Raw genomic sequence first — 21,897 nt, 5'->3', positions numbered from 1 at the left:
CTGGGGGGCAGTAATTCGGCCTTCTGGGCAGGAGCGTGGTCTTCCGTGTGTTTTCGCGTGGCCAGCTTGATACGGAGTGATTTGGCACGTGAAAAATCTGCACGTCAGCGTGTAATTCGAGGAAATGCCCTTAGAACGTAAGCGCGTCTGCACGCATACGCATTTTCATTGGACAGAAGGCCCCTCAAGCGCAAGCGCCCCTGTGACGTGACGCGTAAAGACGTGCATGCGCATTTCAGCGTGCGTGAAAAACAGCACGTCCGCGTGTAATACGAGGAAAGGGCCTATGCGCGTAAGTGACGTGACGCGCGCAGGGGTTTCCCTCATTGCACGTGATGACAGAACACACGTGGATTTCCACCAATCGCGTGTGAAAGTTCCCGGCACCCCGGAACACACGTACCCAGGCCACTTGCGTGTACGCACACTCCCCTCCGATCACACGCGATGACACTCGGACCGTATCCAAACACGGGAAACACGCGCACGGCAAAAGACGTGCACAGGCGTCAACGCGTCTGCCACACGTAGGCAGGCGGAAGCGTCCCCGCGCACAGCATAAAAGTACGCGCAAACAACAAACGCGTATATACAGCTACGATGAATGCCCCATTTGTCGCTGCACTGATCGTGGGACACCGCAGGAGGAGGAGAATAGCCAGGGCACGCATTTTCGCAACACGGACAAGCCTTTTTGGGATGCCTGACGACCAGGTCTATGGCAGGTATAGGTTTCCACCCCATATCATCCTAAACCTGGTCAGGGAGTGGGAAGATGACCTCACATCCCCCACCCTTTGCTCCCAAGCATTGAGCCCCTTGGAGAAGGTGCTCAATGTCCTGCATTTTTTGGCCACTGGGTCATTTCAGCGGACCACTGCCATAGTGGGGGGGGTCTCACAGGCCACGCAGTCACGCTGCCTACACCAGGTACTGGCAATCATGACAGCGCGCCCCTCAGTCCGCAGGCACATATACATGCCCAGAACACCCGCAGAAAGGCAGGCCGTTGTCCTGGAATTTTTCAGGGTGGCACACTTCCCCAAAGTGCTCGGTGCCATAGATTGCACCCATGTGGCCCTACGTCCACCTAGGGCCATTGAGCACATCTACCGAAACCGCAAGCACTGGCATTCCATCAATGTACAGGTGGTATGTGATGCAAAGGGAATCATCACCTCTGTCTATGCAAACTACCCTGGCTCCACCCATGACAGTTTCATATACAGAATGTCCGCCCTGAGCCGGGCCCTGGAAGCTGGGCAGCATGGCGACACATGGCTCCTAGGTCAGTACAAATGCCCTCGCACATGCATGCAAGTCACACACAGACAAATATCCAGACCCTAATTATCTCTACTATTATCATCTCCCCAGGGGACAGTGCCTACCCTCTGAGCAACCACATGATGATGCCAATCCGGAACCCCACCACACCACCCCAGGTAAGATACAACGCCGCCCATATTGCAACCAGGGGCATAGTGGAGCGCACATTCGGAGTGCTCAAGTCACGTTTCCGCTCCCTTGACCGCTCTGGTGGGCAACTACTCTATGCACCACCAGTAGTGTGCAGGATCATTGTGGCAGCATGTGTCCTGCACAATGTTGCAACACGGCAGGGCGTCCCGGTGGACATGGTGGTGCCCCCACATCCCCAACCACAGGCGCTGCCCATGGGAGGGGACAGGGCACGTGGCGAGGAAGCCCGGACCCAGCTTGTGGCCACATTTTTCACCTAAACTCCCACCCCTGCGGAGTGCACACAGGCCTGGCACATACCAGGTGACAATCGATGATGACAAAGAGACAGTCAACTGTCACAACCTTACCACCCTGAGATAGTTGCCATGGAAGTGCCACATCGTCTGCATCCCTAGCTACTTAAACACAAGCTATCCTATGTGACCAAAAGGCACACATATGACATATGACATGATATGGGCCATACACAAGTATTCCAAGGCGCAATGAGGCAGGGAGGGGGGAACAAGGGAACACAGAGAACGGTACTACTAGGCCAGGTGTCATTGGGATCGTGCAAGTGCAGGGGTAGGGGGAATGGGAAAAGTGCCAGGGGAAGGGTGGGGGGGAGTCCAGTACAGGGGAAGTAGCCCACAAAAATAATACATAGGTCGCCTGGTGGCAACTACAACGGTGAGTGCAGACAAGTGCTGGGAAGGGAGGGCTGTAGGAATAGAGAGACAGTACAGCAGTGCAGGGGTTGCCAGGGAGGCAGTGCAAGTGGAGAGTGGATGGCCCAGGGACCAAGGTCGGTGAGAGTGGCCCAGTTGCAGCTCCTGTGCAGTTCCAGTGGAGAATTCTGCAAGGGAGAGGCAGACAGTAAGCAGAAGCAAAGAGGAAGGACTTGAGGTGCTTCCAGTACTGGAGATGATTCCCCTCAAGTTCAAGTCAGGCCGGAAGTCTGTTCCAGGGGGAGGGCCCTGCTGCGGAGAGAAATCTACCCCCAGCTAGTCGCTCTGAGAAGCGGATGACACGGACATGCAAGGTGTGCATCACACACACCTGCAAACCAGGCCATGGCCATCACTGTCATGTTACACAAACCCTCCCAAACATCAACATGTCATGGCACGCAATACCCATACACCAATGCAGTAACGATAAGGTACACATTGCCATGTCCTAAATGCACAGTGGCATCGGACACTGCTGCCTGACCCGGAATCAGATGAAATGACAGACCAACAACCTCCCACCCAAAATAAGTCATTTCAAAATGCATTACAACAGTCGTAGACGTAACATCACAATGAATGCCTGTCTACATGCACATCATGCATTGCAAAATCAACACTGCAGCTCATGTGTGCAGTGTCCTACTCCTGCATCACACTGCTCAGCGCACAGCACAGTGAACAGCCATTGTGTGTGATGCACACCCTGAGCATCACATCTAAGTGACAGACCACGTCAAACATCAAATCAGGCATGTACTGGATCCATGATCGGTCACAGAACATGTGCTGCCGGGACACAGTGGGCACCAGAAGGCAAACAGTGTACACGTGTATATGCGAGGGTGGGAGTACATGTAGTGCATCAGGGTGCAAGTGTGTGGTTCTGCAAGGACATGCACTCCACATATGCATGTGCACTCAAGTGACCATCAGTGTTCCCTACACATCACATGTGAACATCCACCATGTGTACACCCCAGCATGTCAAACCACTACTATCCCCTCGCACCTGAAAGGAAAACACAACACATGAACAGGCATTGATCAGCAGAACACAACATGTACATGGGATACCACCATTACCATGTCAGAGTTCCCATCACACTGCAGGGCAACAACCCCCCCCCCTCCCTCACAAATGACCATGACCCACTGAACAACTGCACCTGGCTCATGGAGCCCCCAAACCTCAATTCCACCTGGCCACAGGATCACCTTAACCCTTCGTCACCATCTCCCACCTTGTGTGTAAAAAGATGCCTGAACCCTCAGAATACACACTCATTTCAGAAACACAAAATCCAAGGCATGAAAACGAACCCAAACACCCTCCAGTAGATGACTTGACGTAGCAGTACCTCACAAAGGCCAAGTACTACCACAATGATGCAACAACCAAGGTAGCACAGCAAAACAATGTCACAACAGGATGTGAGACATGTGTGGGACATGACATAGGATGATGCACCATGAATGGATGTGTACTGTCAGAGGTCCCCTGTACAGGCGCGGGAGTGCCACGAAACAACCACCCCCACCATGTCCCGGGTGCCTGCAAGGTCAAACTCACACAGGCACCTGAGACCCTGGTGGGGAAGGAGGTTCAGGGATATGCAGTCGGGACAGGTGTTGACACACTGGATGACTGGAATGAGCGGCAGGAGAGGGGAGGTGGAATGACACATGAAACTAGGGAATGCACGAAAATGTACAACCTGCATGAACACATACACAATCCAAACAGACTTGGACATCATCGTCATGGCCTTCTGTAGTCCAGGCTCAGGAGTGGTACGAACCAACCACCCCCTCCAGGGTTTTGGCGCCTGCAAGTTCGGGGCTTACACAGACATCCGCAACCCCAGTGGGGAAAGAGGGTCAGGGTACGTTGCTTGGATAGGCAGGGGAAGCAGGAACACCGGGTAGAGGGTACAGGTATCAAAATTGCATAGGATCACGGGTGATTATGGAGAAAATAACATACCAAATTGAACCACACATACATCCATGCATCAGTACACTCCCCAGCAAGCCTATGCAGAGCAGTTAGTAAGAAAAACAACAAGACACTTAGCTCTGGTTTTGAGTGCTGGCCTCCTGCCTGCGCACTCTCAGGTCCGGTTACAGGAGCACTGCAATGCTGCAAAGAGAGACACACTCAACAACCTGTACGTGCAAATTGCACAAAAACACAACACCAAACATGCCCCATAGCAACAGACTACTCTACAAACAGACAATCTGTGGGTGATGCTTCGTACCCATATATAACATCACCCCTGTGACGGGTCATACACAGTCAATGCAGTAAGGCAGCCGCTGCTGGGTGCATGGCAAATGGAACACCAATGTGTCACAATTCACACAACATGCAATGTTCCCTGGGTAAGCAGACAGACCCATATAGCAAGCCATGACTACAGAGCAAGTTGCGTACCACCATGACCAAAACAAAGTTGGCAGTGCATTTATCATGAAGTACGTGGAAGAGACATGCACTGCACCCGAGTATGTCCCTTGCTGCATGTCCCTGTGAGCTGCCCCTTTCCATGTCTCGGAAGGCTACATGGTTGATACAAGTGGCTCAATGGACCTTGGTGTACCGGAGGGTATGTGCCACTGCCCCTGCATGTGTCCCAGACAACCCTACTATCAGCAGCCATCAGTCCACAAACACATCTGAGCTGCATTGTGTGCTTCAACACCAATATTCGTCTGAGCTCACCCTCAGTGCTGTGACTAAGCCTGCATGTGCAACTCGCCTGGTGCAAGCTGTGCTGTGTCGTGGAACCCCTGTGATGCTCACCTTGCCTGGAGTTCCTTGGAACATGTCAGCAGTTCTAGGATGTGGGTCTGCAATCACTGTGCCTCTGCTTCTGCACACATGTGCATGTGGGCACCAACAAACGGGTCCAGAATTCCGTCGTCCAATGGGCCATGTCTGCTGGCAAAGGTGCTCTGGAGGCTCATCCCCCTGCAGAAAGGGCATGGAACACATGATTAATGCTTCAAAGTCATCTGTGTGTGTCTCATCAGGCATCTCATTACTTGACCATGTCAGAGAGTCACATCACTAATCACACCATCAGTCCGTCTTTCACCTACAAAGTGTGGAACACTATCTACAGCATGAATTGCAACAAGCACATGTACTGGAAAGAAATGAAACATACTACACAATGCATAGCAATCAATGTCCACATTAATCATGATACACCCCATCTAGCAAAAGCTGAACAGTGGACAATGACACCTAAATCATCCCCACTAGGGGTGTCAACACAAGTCACACAGCACCAGACATGCCACAGATCTGACAGTCCAATGCCCTTGTGTAAAATGCTGTAACACCGAACCATCCTTGCGAGCCCATGGATAAGGGAGGCAGGAGTGGCATATGTGAGTCAAGGAACCCAAGCAGCAAACACATACACAAGACAACCATGAAGGGCCCAGCTGGAACAGACAGTGGTGCCTTCAAAAGCCACAAAGCACCGCACCGTCACATGTAAGCACAATAGACTAGCAATTTTAAACTAAATCAACTATTAACTAATTACACTAACTATGGAAAACCTATATTACCTATTTAAACTAACTATCAAACAGAAACTTAACTAACTAAACTAAAAGAAAAATCAAAAATGGCCACATACGACCCGGGGGGGAAGGGAGGCACCCAGGAGGGGGGAGGTACAGGGTGCTGCTCAAATTCCACATGCGATGATGCTGAGCCAAAAAAAAATCCTCCATGGGCTCAACACCTGCACAGCACGACCTATGTGGGAGATAGATGGTCGTCCGAGTCTGGCTCATCCTGGAAAGGAGGACGTGGCACAGTAGCCTGGCCACGCCTAGCCGCAGCTTGCCCCTCGTCGGCAGCAAGTCTGCCGGACGGGTGAGCCTGGTTCTGTGTGGCGATGTGACGTAGGTCTGCATGCAGAACCTCCCGTGATACACGTGCTTCCTCTTGCAAGGTAGCACGTGTAACACGGAGTTCCTCCTGCAAGGCCTGGCTGGACAACCGCTGCACCTCCCGGCAAGCCTGTAGCTCAGCCGAGATGGTACACTCAAGCTGTGCAAACCTCTCCTCTGCCCGCTGCCTCTGGGACATCATAAGGACAGAGTGGATCTGAGGGAAGCATACTCCTCCCTCAAGGCATCCATGTGCGCCTCTGCGTGAGCAGCAATTGCTTGACGCAGAGACGACATTTCAGCCTGGCGTGCCCTGTCTGAGGCCGCCATGCCCAGCCTGAGCGAGCGGGCCGTGGACCGTGCCGCCTGCTGCTGGAGAAGCACCTGCCTAGCAGTGGGGAGCACAGATCGGGCCACACGCTCCATGCTCTCAGCGATGTTCTCCATTGCTGCCCCCTGCCGTTCTGAATTGGCAGTCATGTCTTGCTCCCACTCAGTATACAGCGGTTGCGCGCGGGACCCAAGGACCGGGGGTCCTCGCTGTGTTGGCACCGCCTGCGGCTGCACGACTACATGCCCCCGTCGACGTGATGTCCCAGGCACATCAGTGACTGGTGTGGAGGGTGACCCTGCGTCCCGATCCACCACGGGCGGAGGAACCAAGACTGTCTGATCCCTCAGTGCAGGTGTCGCAGACAGAGGAGTGTCCACATCAGAATCACTCACCCCTGACACATGGACTTGATGGTCATCCAACTCAACATGGACGTCAGAGTCGTCATCAAGGCTGGACTCATAGGCAGCCAGAGACAAGATGGACTGCAGCACTTGGGGGGTTTCGTGGCCTACCACCCCACGACCCCCACTAGTGCCGGGTTGATGTGGCGTTACCAACCCTGTGTCTGGCATGACAACACCATCCTCTGCCTCCATTGCGTCATCACCTGAAAAATAGAGAGGAAAAGGTCAATACACATGTCAGAAGCACACGACACACACACACACCGACAGCAAAGGCATCAGGCAGACATGTGAAACACAACATATGACCTGGCATGCATGCTGGGTCTATTTTGAATAGCTTCTGTGATCAGACCTGTTGAAAGGTGGCAGTTTCCATGGAAGTGGGTCTATGCAGTGCAGAAAATGTGTACGCCACTCACTACCTACATGTACAAGCACTACATGGTGTGTGCCAGGAAATGTGAAGGCAGTGCAATGTCAAAATCAGACATCACGTGCATTGTGCATTCAATGTGTACCATGCCCAGAAGCCAAGCACCCCTTCACCCCAGTACCAAAGCAGGGATGCCTAGCATGGTATCAAAAGGCTGACCATACACCTGTGTATTGACAGGCAGTGTTGACTGGCATCAACAGCTTCATGTGATTCAAATTACAACACTGCAAATGATGCTGGGAGAGTGGGCAGGACACATGATGGAAACTCCGGAGGCCGCCCACGTGTGAAGAAGACACAACAAGAGTTGGACAGAGTCATTGGCCATTGAACAGGCTGAGGCCTGTGAGCCACACAGATTGTCAGAGCCTAAACATGTGTGCAACGCAGGACTGAGGCACAGTTGACATGGGAAGGCTGATGAGATGGCAGGCAATGTATGTAACCAAGGACTTATATTACAGTGATCATCCAGTCAAGGACACATAGGGGCATGCGTGCAATGCACATGGAGCATGAATGGGCACTCATGTCCCTGCGGGACATCTGACCCATGCACAGTACAAGTGAGATACCCTGCATCGAGTACTAAGGCTGTACCACATGGCATATGTCTGGCAGATTCCACGCTGGAAGTTAGCATCTACACAGGACACATGAACAAGAAAGTACACATCGCAAGATTGGAGCAGACCAGTGCAAAGGTGGAACTGGGGTGCAGAGTGGCGGAGGAGGGGCAAGGGAGCATGCCTACATGGAGTCCCGCATGCAGGCAGAGGAGACATGCATGACTGTAGCATTGCATTACTTACACATCAGAACCATGTACACGTCACATGTAGCAGCAATCATGCACAACACATCCCACAAGTGAAACACACACGTCCTCAACAAACACGCATCAACACTCACTGGACTGGGCATCAAAGTCCAGCTTCTCTCCCACTCCTTCGACCAATTCAGGTGGTATGAACTCCGCAACGAGAGCCTCATGCGGAGTGAGTTCTTCCTCCTCTGGTGCAGGCCCACCGCCAGTCACCAGAGTCAAGTTGTAATTTGAGGCACGCTTGGCCTTAGTGCTGCGCTTGATGTCATTCCAACGCTTTTTGCACTCCTGCGCCGTGCGCACCTCATGGCCGAATGAACTGACATGTTCCGCAACATGCTTCCAGTGGGTGTCACGTTGGGCAGCCGTGGTCTGACTATTGGCACCCACTAGCATGTCACGGCTGTGGCCCCGCACGTAGTCCACGAGGAAGTCCAGTTCCTGCTTACAGAAAGGCTTCTTCCTCGACGTGCAGGAGGTCGTGGCTGTGTGTGGGGTCCCAGTCTGTGCTGCAGGTGCAACCTTCCTCCTCTTGGACTGTGGCGCAGACCCTGGCTGGCTAATGCCGCCCTGACCAGCATGGCCAGTGGGTTCGGTGGATTGAGCCAAGGGAGTGGCAGGTGGAGGGATGACCAGAGGCCTGACTTGTGTCAGTGGCAGCTGGGTGCCCACTAATGGACCCTGCGCAGCAACATCAGCTGTGGCAGGGTGGTTGGCCGCAACGGTCCTGGTTGGCAGACTCACAACCGGGGTGCTGTTGGGTGCATCTGCCCCTGCACTTGCCAACACCCGGCTGTTCGGGGCAGCAGATGACATGACTGCCCCAGGGACACGTGTCTTGGTCTGAGCAGCCCGGCGTGCCCCTATGGTTTCCCCCCTGGCCTGTTGGAGATCTACCAAGGGCTCTTCAAGTGCCAACGCAGCCTGCGCTGGCAGACCCTGAGCCTGGGTGGCGGTGTCCACAGCTGCACCTGCAGCTACCACCACCCTTGGGCCCGTGGCAGTCGATGGAACGGACTGCCGGGTCATATGGGTGCCAGTGCCAGATGCAGGAGCTGCATCCCCCAGAACCACAGGGGGTGGTGGCATGGCTGCACCGACACATGGCACAACATTGTGCTCAAGTGGCGCACCCCTGCCTCTTCCCCCTCTGTGGCTGCCCTGGACACCCTGGAGTCCCCCTACTCCCTGGTCACCACGGCCACGTCCCCGACCACGCCCGCCACGAGGAGTACGCCCAGCTGAGGCGCCCCTCACCTTTGGTGGCCTCCCAACCATGGCACAGATGTAGTAGTGCTGGCACAGATGGAGTGGTGCCAATGGGAGGTGTACACCACAATTGACTTGGGCAATTGGGGTGAAGGGGGTGGGAAACAAGATGTTAACAGCCCCCCTGCACCTGCAAGGCTGTATGTGACCCCGGTGATGTGGTGACGGGTCACGCAACGCTCAGGCACCCCAAAACTGCAGTAAAACCGTGCACGCAACCCTGCAGCCTACGTGCGTGGATTGAACCTCCCGCAGTACGCGGTGGCACCCAGTAACACGAATAACGCATACGCGTGGGACACGCAGGCTACTATGACATCGAAAATGGGTGCGATACACAGGGGCACCCGCAGTGGGAAAAAGAGCGTGTGTGACTCACCGTCTGACTAGCGCGATGCAGAAAAACACGCGTAGCCAATACCCCCGCCAAAAGAAGAGATACGTCCTTGATAGCTGTGAAGTTGTGATGGCGCGCGAAACAACAGGAAGCAGCAACACACGTCGGTCTCCACGAAAGGCACGTACAGCGAACTGCTGGGCCCGCTCACCTTTAACCCGTGCTGAGGGACACGCACGCGCGCGTCACGTCACTTACGCGCATAGGCCCTTTCCTCGTATTACACGCGGACGTGCAGTTTCCACACGCGCTTACGCGCATGGCCCTTTCCTCATATTACACGCGGACGTGCAGTTTCCACTCGCGCTTACGCGCATGGCCCTTTCCTCATATTACACGCGGACGTGCAGTTTCCACTCGCGCTTACGTGCATGGCCCTTTCCTCGTATTACACGCGGACGTGCAGTTTCCACGCTCGCTTACGCGCATGGCCCTTTGCTCGTATTACACGCTGACGTGCCGATTTTTCACGTGCCAAATCACTCCGTATCAAGCTGGCCACACGCTCCTGCCCAGAAGGCCGAACTACTGCCCCCCAGGGCCCCGAGCACGCTCCCACCTGCCATCTGCTGCTGCCTGACTGCCTGCTGCCCACGTGCACTGCCATTTGCTGCCTGCACATCAGCCAGGGGTGCTGTTGCTGTGACCACCCCTGCTGGAACCGAAGACTCCCGACTGGTATTCCATCACTACACAGCCCAGCCCCAGGACCCAGTTGCCCACCCACTCCTGCCTCTGGGGTTGTCATGTCGGGGCAAACACCATCTGTGACCACTGACAACCCCCGGCCAGAGAGGCAGAGGGGCACCAGCTTCAGTGCCACCGAAGTTGGTGTCCTGGTGGAGCAAGTCCTGGGGCAGTATGATGCCCTCTTCGGAAGTTCCCGCGCCGACAAGGAAGGACTGACTCGGATCTGGACTGACATTGTGACTGCCATCAACGCGGAGGGGGTGGCAGTCCGCGACTTACAACATGTCAGGAAGCGCTGGGAGGACTTCAGGTCCAGGACCCTGTACAAGGGCCGGCGCCTCTTGAAGGCAGCGGATGCCAAGGGGCGCCGGGGCCACTTGTCGGAAGAACAGATGAGGGTCCTGGAACGCATATCCCCAGCACTCCACGTCCAGGTCCTAGAGAAGCAGACCCATCTGGAGTCGAGCGGTGAGTGTACATGCATCCTGATTGTGAGCAGTGCATGTGGTGATTATTCGGTAGTGTGCAGGTTGCACATCTGTTTGTATGGGGTCGAGTATGGGTGGGGGTGTACAGGGCCGTGGGGCTGACACATGCGAGGGCTGTGTTGTGTGAGACATGGATGGTGCTTGTGTGTGTAGGCTTGCATGCCAAATGCAGTTGTGTGGGCACACATGTTTGGATGTATGTGTATGTGAGTAGACATGTCCGTCATGTCAGGCATGTATGTTGTTTTCGGCTGCATGTATGAGCACTGTGTACATGTGCATGTGTGTGTATTTGACAAGGGTGCAACAGTGATGCCACATGGATGCATGTGACAGCGGTATGTGGAAGCCTGATTGGCAGATGTGACATGGATGGCCGTCTGAACAGTGCGACACTTGGCAGGGGTGTAGACATGCATGCAAGTGTGGTGGTGTGTGTACATGTGTGGTGCACTTCCTGTGTTGCATGTGATGTCTGGCTCACCTTTGGCTGCTCATGCTGTTGTATGTGTATGAATGGTGGTGGCAGTTGCGATATGGCTGTGGTATGGCTCATGTGTGCGAGTTGTAATGACATGTGTGTTGGGGATTATGAGGACCTGGTGGAGGCTGCCCATGGTGGCTGGGGGGTGGGGGTGATAGGGGACATGAGTGGGGGCCTGGTGGGGGCTGGCCATGGTGGCTGGGGGGTTGGGGTGGTGGGAGACATGGGTGGGGGCCTGGTGGAGGCTGCCCCTGCACTGCTGGGGGGTGGGGGTGGTGGGTGACATGGGTGGGGGCCTGGTGGTGGGTGCCCCTGCACTGCTGGGGGGTGGGGGTGGTGTGAGGCATGGGTGTGGGCCTGGTGGATGCTGCCCCTGGTGGCTGGGGGGTGGGGGTGGTGGGAGACATGGGTGGGGCCTGCTGGCAGGTGCCCCACAGTGCTGGGGGGTGGGGGTGGTGGGGAACATGAGTTGGACATGGGTGGGGGCCTGCTGGCAGGTGCCCCACAGTGCTGGGGGGGGGAACATGAGTTGGACATGGGTGGGGGCCTGCTGGCAGGTGCCCCTGGTGACTGGGGGGTGGGGGTGGTGTGAGACATGGGTGGGGGCCTGGTGGAGGCTGCCCCTGGTGGCTGGGGGTGCAGGGGGACATGCGTTGGGGGGGGAGTAGTGCAAGTTGACATGTGGGTTGGCTGGTGGGCATGGGCATGGTGGGTGGGGTGCCTGCATGACATGTGCTGGGTATGCCCCTGTGGTGTGAGCCACCTGCAGGGGCCGTGGAGGGTGTAGAGGGAACACCTGGGAGGACCCACACGTGCAATTCAAGTGTGCTGCTCCCCGCGCACCCCTGTAATACACGTACCCTGTTGATATCGCGCACACCTGTAATACACGTACCCTGATGGAATTGTGTGTAACTTCCCGCGCACCCCCGAGATACATGTACCCCGCTCTATCACGTGTGTCACTTCCCGCGCGCCCACGAAATACGCGTAGCCCGCTCCCCCAGGCCCGATCGCGTGAGAAAGTTCACGCGAACTCCTGAAATACACGTAGCCCGCTCCCCCAGGCCCGATCGCGTGAGAAAGTTCACGCGTACCCCTGAAATACACGTAGCCCGCTCCCCCAGGCCCGATCGCGTGAGGAAGTTCACGCGAACCCCTGAAATACACGTAGCCCGCTCCCCCAGGCCCGATCGCGTGAGTAAGTTCACGCGAACCCCCGAAATACACGTGCCCCGCTCGCACAATTGCTGTATGTTGCCACTTTTGTAATGCGCAGGGACGCTACCGCCTGCCTTCGTGTGGCGGACGTGTTTGGGGTTGTGCGTGTCTTTCGCTGTGCGTGGCTTTGCCCTATTCGATTCCATGAATACGTGTGGTTCGGGTGCGTGTGGGCGTTCCGTCTGCTTCCCTGCAGTACATCCCCAGTTACGCCCTTGTTTTCGTGAGTTGTTCCCCATTCCGCGCGTTACGCCCCGTGTTCCGCCCACTTTCTAGTGTATGCGCAGAGGTTGTGCGCTTTCACTGTGTGCGTCGCGCACGTCTTTCGGGGTGTTGCAGTGACGTGTGCGCCATGCACGGGTTTGGCGCACATCCCGAGGAAGACACGCGCAGGGACTTCCATGAATCGCACGCGTGCGCGTGCGCCTCTTTTTTTCCGCTTGCGCCTGCTTGCGCCTGCTTGCGCGTAGATTTTCGGCGCACGTTTGTTCCATGAATCGGCCCCTTAGAGTCTTCATTGTCTTCTATTTTGTATGATAGGTCTACAGTTTTTGTGTTACTTTTATAAAACTTTCTGCAGCAACATACAAACACATGGTTTGGTACTTCAGCTGATGTACTTTTAAATGTTATTATTTCTTTTTTGTATGTGTTTAGTAAAAGGTTGCCATGTGTAGAATTGTTGCTAATTTGGTTTAAAGCTATTTCATTCTGTAAGTGGCTTTCACTTCCAAAATATTTTTTCTGGATATACTCAATTTCTTCAAGTAGGTCTTTTGCTGTACCATGTAGAAGAATGTTATTTAAATTTGCTAGTGCTAAAGCAGGGCTTTTATCATATTTATATAGACTAGATTTCTTATAGTTGAATGATGTGTTGATATCCTTTTGATATCATGGAAGCTGTTTTTACAAGTAGATCCTGTAATGCAGGCCAATGAATGTCCTTGTAGTCCTGTGTACTTGGGCACTGGACAGGTATCCATATTTTGCAGTAGTTTCATTTTGATTTTGTCTTTGCTTTTTACAGATTGATTCAGGAATTGGCGTAAAGACTTGAAAAAGTGTTTGAGAATGTTACACATTGACGTGCATGGCCATTTGTACATTAGATGTTCTGATTCAGTTGAATGGAGGGGTAATTCTAGGTTTTCAGGGCATATTTTTTTAAGGAGTACTTCTTGTTCCATTATGGTATTATTCACTTTTTCATAACCTCGACCACTGCTATGTATGACAATTGTATTTGTTTGCTTTTGTTTGTACGCTTCTTCATTAAAGTACGGTTCTGTGCTCGTAGTGTGATTCCATTCACCTCCGCATATACTTAAGAAGTTCTTTCTGTTGACATTTCGTTTATTGAGAAGTCTTTTTTGTAATTTAGTTATTAGTTTTGTTAGTGGTTTCATTTTGTTTAACACTAAAATAAATAACTTTCTTTTGAGAAGAATTGCACTGTCTATCAACGCTTCTAAGATTAATTTCCTACGATAGTTTTTAAGCATTGAACCTGATTTCTCTCCTGTTTTTATAAGATTTTGAAGGACTTTGTGACGGTACATTTTGGCTAAAATACTTTTCTTGGTATGCTTACTTTACATTATATCAAAATTTAAAGAAGCAGTTTTATCTGTAGTGATAGCTGATTTTCTGTTAATTGTTTTTTGGTTTGTTTTACATTTTGATAGAGGAGGCAAAGTTTTTGTACTTGAAACTTCTTGTGTTTCACTAAATGATTGTATTAGCTGTTTTGTTTCAACTTTTTTTTACAAATTCTGCTAGAGATGGATGCTTATGTTGGACACTTTGATTTTGATTTGTTCTACTTCTGCGTTGCTTTCTACGGACTTGACTTTTGGTAGGCATTCTTCAGGGTCTGTTGAAAAAAATAAAGATGGTATGGGTTGGGGTGTTCTGCAATGTATGTGTGCTGTGTGCATGAGTGTTTGAGTAAGATGATAAAGATGCATGTAATGGTGTGTGATTGTGCATTGGGAACTACAACTAGTAGGGATGGGTATTCTTGAATTGATGTTCTACTAAACTGGGGTTCAGATGACAGAACAAAGTAAGCTAGTGGCGTGGAGAAGTACAAATAGTAAATCTAATGTATACAATTAAAACAGTTGTTTGTTCTATAATATTAAAATTCTAGCTGTTGAGTTGGGTAATTTGTGTGTCCAAAAATAGGAATTTGTGGGCCATTCTGGCTGTAAATCGATGTTTAAGACATGGGGATTTTTGGACAGAATGGTGCACAATCTCTATTTTTAGGCACAGAAATAGTATGAATTAACTTTACAGTGTGTTTGAGTAATAATACAAATATTATGGTGATATTCTATTTATTTTTTTTCTAAAATGAGCAGTTTATTTCTTAGTTCTTCTTTGTTCATCAAATTCGTCTGCTTCTTTTTAGGAGAATGGTCTTCACTGCAATTGTAAAAGAAACAAATTAGTAATTTTGTTTGTATATAGCACTGTTTTAATTTAGACATTAATTTTTTTAATTGAAATCCTCAGCACCTTCCTCAAAATCATTAAAACTATCTTATTTATATAAGATACGTCGCACCAGTTCAATACATATGATATTTTCTTAATGAACAAATTGTATTGCAATGACTAACTGTAGCAAACAAAATATCTTTACTATGGAGGTCATTACAACCCCGGCGTTAAGGGTTAACGACGGCGTTAACCCTTAACGCCGGATTCCCACTTTAATGCCTGCTTTTGGCAGGCGTTAAAGTCCATGGCGCTAACCCGCCATGGTGCTAATTACGCCGCCGTAATTTACGGCGGCGTAATTAGCGCCTTCCCCACTCCCATTATGCCCTATGGGGCAAAAATGGGAATGGGGAAGGGAAAATGGGAAATGGGGATTTACCGCCCCACTCACCTTGGAATGGGGCGGTAAATCCGCCATCCATCATGGTGTAAACATAGTTTACACCATGGTGGTAAAGTTGGCGCAATTAGCGCCTGGGTCGTAATGACCCCCTATATCTTGTGAAATTCATAATGTACCACTGAATACCACTATTTCTGTAACTAAGCTGTTCTAGGTAATAGTGCCTCAGTCATGCTTAAATTAAAGTAATTAAATAAATAAATAAACAAAATATGTAATTGTATAAGTATTATTTTTTGAGATTTGAACATAGAGTGTGCATGCATGCAATTTTGTTTGAATATATGTAGTCTATATATTTCATTTACAAAATGTTAGTTTAACATGATTTGAGTGTGTGTGTATAAAGAAAGCAAATATTATAAAGGTTTATAAGTGATAGTTGATTTTAGGAAATTGGAAAAAAGACAGTAGATTCATTTTACAGATTACACAAGCTAAAAGTCAGTTTGAAAATGTGTTCATGTGCTATACAGAAAATATGCATAGCTGTAGTTTGTGTTCACGCATATGGATAAGCATGGAGCTGCAAGTAGAAATCTTGGAGACTTGTACAGTATTTCTTGTAGATGTTGCTTGCCAATGATATGACACTTGTACTCAGAGAGATTCACTGTACATTTGCAGTGCTGATCTATGATGATGCAGTTAGATGTAGAGGTCTTGAATGTGATTGGTGCATGGTCATGTGATTTCTTAGCTACATCCAATGAGGGAATGGCACAGAGAGTGAAGTAGAAATGGTAGAAGGGCTGTTCATGTTACGATGTGTCCGCGGACATGGAGGTAGTTCGGGGACATCGGGAGTTACATCCGGGGATTTTTTGGTTCAGAAGTCATGCAAATGAGAATGAGCACTGAAAGGGATTGGTCATGAAAGTTTAGTGGGTGTGTTGTGCCAGGAGAGAGTTTCTCAGATACTCTTTTTGCTGAGAGAACAACAGATAGCTATGGCTGTGTGTTTCAGAAAACAGATTGTTTGGATTTTGGGCGATTCATGGATACATTGGTTGAAGGTGCATGCAGAAAGCTGTGGAGTAGCTGTATATCTTGGATTTCCACATGTGGAAGTACACTGGCATGGAGTATGTGGAATGAAGTGGTTGGACTTGCTACCTCTCTGTGCTACTTTGGAGACAGAGCAACATCCAAACATAATTGTAATTCATTGTGGAGGGAACAGTTTAGGGCATGTGACTGGAATTGTTTTGCAATTTGCTATGAAAGAAGGACTTGGGAAGGTCATGGACATGTTTCCTAATTCTCAAGTGATATTTTCACGGATTGCACAGAGACAAATGTGGCTTCGTTCTTCGTTTGGTCCGCAAATGGAAAAAGCAAGACGCAATGTTAATAAGTCTGTTTGTGCCTTTCTAAGAGATTTTGGCATGTCTTCTTTTCACAATGAAAATATTATGTTTCGTAGTACATACATTTTTTGCAGAGATGGAGTCCATCTTACTTATGCTGGCAATCAGATTTTTCTGAGAAATGTTCAAAATGCATTGCGACCTTATTCAGAATTATAGCATCCATTTTGAAGTAGGTGTTAAGTATTTATAATTTTTGACATACAAACACCTCCCAAAGGCTCTTTTCAGAGCCACCACTTCCTCCCAGAGAAAATTGCAATGGTTATAATAGGGTAGGACCCCAATTTTTTAGATGTTCGCGAACTGTCCGTGGACTTCTAAAAAATACAAAGGGCCCTGCTTCATTTATCTTCACTTCTATTTTTTAACTGTGAAAGGCGGCTCTGATTTTTGTTATTTTGTATTTTTTTTGTTTTTTTATACACGACACACTAGGAGAGGAGGGGAAAGGAGGGTAAAGGGGGGGACACCAACCACAGGTATAAGAAAGGGCGAGCTGAGAGAGGAAGATGTAGAGTGGGTTTTATTTGGGTAGTGAGCAGGTCTTCTCGTGCTCTGAGACGATAGTCTCAAAAGCACTCCGAAGTCGCTCCACCCTGCAGAGTACTGTGTCACAGTACATACATACAACTGTGACCCTCGAAAGGTAAGGGTCATCAGAATTCTGTATGGCCTGTGAGGCAGCTTGAGGAAGACACTGTCCCACAGAGGTGATCCTTGTGGTGACACGATCAGAAACGGAGGATGAAGTAGAGGAAATCAACCTACTACGTTCTTCGCAAGGTGAAGTGACATGATCTCAGGTGTCGCCTCATGGTCGTGGTCCCAAACCTGTACGAACCGTGCCTCCCACGACTGAGTATCATTTTGCACTCATTGCAGGTGACACAGTTTGCATGAGCCTTAGGACCATTCCCATGAATGGTAAACAACCGCCACACCCAAGACTCACGCCTAGTGCGGGTAGTAGGGATTTCCTCTACCTCATTCTCCTCATCCTCTTCTTCCTCCTCTGCATCCTCACTCCTGTTCCCCTCTTCAGGCCCTTGGGAAGGTGGTGGTGGTGGAGGAGGTGGGGGTGGTGCTGAGGCAGATACAGCACCGGCTGGCAGCAGTGAAGCTATACTTACCATCAGGTTGATGATGGATATCTGCAAGTGGCAGCAAAAATCGCAGTGCTCGGAAGAATAGTCAGAAACACAATGAGAATAAACTCTAGGGTGTGGTCTTTTATAGGGGTGCTTGTATGCCGTCTGCAGACATGCGCGCTGTCCACGGACAGATCGAACACAAAAAAGGGTTCAAAAAGTTTCAAAAGGTATGAGGAAACACCGGCAGCATTACGAGACTCAATGGAAATGGGGATTAACACCATTTCGCCTCCATGATTCCCGGGAAACCTGGGTTGTAATGCCCCGGTAATTCCAGGAATCACGGAGGCGGAATGGTAATACGAGTCCGGCGGTAACCAGGCGGTTTTACCGCTGCGGTTACCGCCGGACTCGTAATGACTCGTAATGAGGCCCATATCTTTTTTCTTATCTAATACAGAAACTTTATAAATATATGAGTAAAATGAAGTACACTTACTATTTCAGGTAAGATATGTTCTAAGTACTCTGTAGGTCTGGTCTTGTTCTCAGGTCTGTAGTGTATGGGAGGTAATTATGTTGGAAGCCAATTATCTTCTTGTGGTATATTCCATTTTAGAACATATTGGGCCTCATTACGACCCAGGCGGTAAGTTACCGCCTGGGCCGTGACTTTACCACCATGGCGTAAACTACGTTTACGCCAAGGTGGTTGGCGGACTTACCGCCCCATTCCGACCTTGGCGGGGCAGTAAGTCCCCAATCCCCATTTACCCTTCCCCATTCCCATTTTTGCCCCATAGGGTATAATGGGAGTGGGGAAGGCGTTAATTACGCCACCGTAAATTACGGTGGCGTAATTAACTCCATGGTCCCTTAGCGCCATGGATTTTAACACCTGCTAAAAGCAGGTGTTAAAAGCGCCATGGCGCTAAGGGACCTCGTACTCAGGCTGTAAGGGTCGGCGCTGTTAACGCTGCCGTTAACCCCTTACCGCCTGGGTCGTAATGAGGCCCATTGCATTTAAATGAATGGTTAGTGTGTTACATATATGGGTTACATTTCTTATGTATTATTACATATAATGCGTATGTGTGCTGCTTTTGGAATTTGTTAAATGTTCCTATGTTATGATATAAGAATCAAACAGAACCCCCCAGAGTTTTTAGGTAGTGGTACTGTTCTCCGAACATGTCTGCGGACATTAAAATAGTTTGCGGACATCAAGTTCAGTAGAAGAGGTTCAGTATGTTCCATATTACATGTACATAAAGTCAAAGTTATTATTATTAAGTTGCGCTACTAAAAACCTATGAAATTCAGTGAAAAAATGTTGTTAAAGGGACGTTATGGTTCCAAGTAAAACCGAAAAACCCTTGAAATTCGCCAGTTATGGTAAGCTAAGCAACCATAACTCGCGCCACCACCGTGCACTGCTAAGCCTAACACCCAGGACATCAAAGATGACATCACAAATGTCATTGATGACATCACTGATGACATCACATGCGTATTTACTTTTCATGAAATGTGTGTACAAGGGATTCTTATTATAATGTTTTTAAAAAACTGTCAAGGATCATTGGAATAAATGTCATGAGCTAATTAGTGCATTAAGCAATGCATTGATATAAATACCATTCTATTATGAAGTTCTATCCAGTATACTAACCTACTCATCCAGAGACATATGCATTGTGTGCAGCATATATGATGAAGGTACAATATTCATAATGTTGATATGTTGAATAATGAAATGATAACTGTTTTCTTATTAGAGTTTTGCATACTGTGAAATATGTAATAAGTAGCTAATAAACCCCACGTATTACATAATTGCATTATTACAAACAAAACACAAAGAGACAAGAACACATACAGATATGGGTATATACAGGGAAAGTGAAGTAAGCAAAAAAGCAGAAATAGCAGCAGAAATAATTCATAACCTAACTGATTATCTTTATGCAAATAAATGATTGCTCTGTTTGACAGCTGCTATTTACCCTATGTATATGTATCACATGATGTGACTGGACCCTAAGGAAAGCAATGTGAGTACAATGTATAAAAATATGAGCATATACAGGGAAAGTACAGTAATAAAAAAAGAACAGAACTATCAGAAAGAGCTGATAACTACTGATTATCTTCATGCACAGAAAGGATTGCTGTGTTTCAAGCCTGTGTCTTCCCCTATGTATATGTTTCATATGATATGACTGGACCCTAAGAGAATTACTATAGGAACATACTTGAAGGATAAGTCTACAAATATAGTACATTTACAATTTTTAGTTCCTGACTGTTACTGAAGAAAACCATGTGGCCTAGATATGTCAGTAATGGAAAAAAGAGGGAGCCAGACATGTGATGTCATCAGTGATGTCATCAATGACATTTGTGATGTCATCTTTGATATCCTGGGTGTTAGGCTTAGCAGTGCACGGTGGTGGCGCGAGTTATGGTTGCTTAGCTTACCATAACTGGCGAATTTCAAGGGTTTTTCGGTTTTACTTGGAAACATAACATCCCTTTAACAACGTTTTTTCACTGAATATATATATATCTTATTTACACAGGTGTTGCCAGAGAGATGGACACAGTTTCCCATATTTTGGCTCTGTTGTTTCCCCTTGTGGATGCAGACGTAGAAATTATATCCGACAGGGCTCGTTCCATCAGTGTCTGGAGGATCAAATGGCGGGCTGTCACCTGGATCCATTTGAGAACGAAATTCACTGAGCTGATGCAAACCGAATATTACTGCATGCAGATATTGAGGGAAGTAGTGATAAAGGTTAAAAAGTATTAATAAGAAAAAGTGATACATTTCACTTGTGCCTACTGCAGTATAAAGGTGATCATTAAGATGAGAATTATTTTGTTGTTTATTGTATGAACTTATCACTCTTAATTTCTTTTGCTTTTGATTATAGTGTTACTGTCTTTTTTTTGTAATTTGCATGTCTTCTTTACTTTTATGTGCTTCAAGCTCTGTATGAAACTAAATGCACAATAGACTAGAAAAAATAAAATAAATTAAAGATATTGTCATCCCATGCACGCAATACATTAATCAGTCATCTGAGGAAAGGTGCTGACCTTTGGGCATTCTCCTTTTGGGAGAAATGGCCAGCATGACTATGGAGTTGAATGATCTATTCACAGGCCTGTACGTAGCATCTTTGATCTCTAGTTGGTTTATTTCGTTTGTGATGCAGATTGTCCTTCAACTCACTGCGAATTTCCTTTCTGCAAATCCTTGAAGTTGTAATTCTGCATTTCTTGCCAGCTGCGCCTTATTCCTCTTTTCTGAGCTACTGGACTACAGATTGAGAGGCCGATTCATGGAATAATTAGCGCGGCGCAAGTGGGCAAAAACGTGCGAATCGCAGTGGAATAGCGAAAATCGCAGTGCAAGTGCGAAAATCGCACGAAAAGCAGCGCACATCGATTCATGGAAGTCCGTGCGCGAGAAAACCATCGGATGTGCGATAAAAAAGTGCGCGGCGCACGTTGGCGCACAGGCCATCTAACAGCGTGCGCCAGGTCACAGCGAAAATCGCACAGGCCACAGCGAAATTCGCACATAGCGCGGCACACGCAACAAAAGTAGGCGGAACACGGGCGTAACACTCGGAATGGGGAACAACTTGCCAAAACGTGGGCGTCACGGGGGAAGTACAGGGCACAAGTGCGCGGAACGCCCACACGCTTGCCTACAACACGTATTCATGGAATAGAATAGGGCAAAAAAGCGCACGCTCAAACCAGCACACAGGCACAAACACGACCGCCACAAGAAAGCAGGCGGTAGCATCTCTGCGGCTGTAAGAAATGTGCGC

The sequence above is a fragment of the Ambystoma mexicanum genome, chromosome 5p (genome assembly GCF_040938575.1).
Source record: "Ambystoma mexicanum isolate Mex_15411 chromosome 5p, UKY_AmexF1_1, whole genome shotgun sequence".
Lineage (NCBI taxonomy): Eukaryota > Metazoa > Chordata > Amphibia > Caudata > Ambystomatidae > Ambystoma > Ambystoma mexicanum.
Note: the sequence above shows the minus strand (reverse complement) of the source record.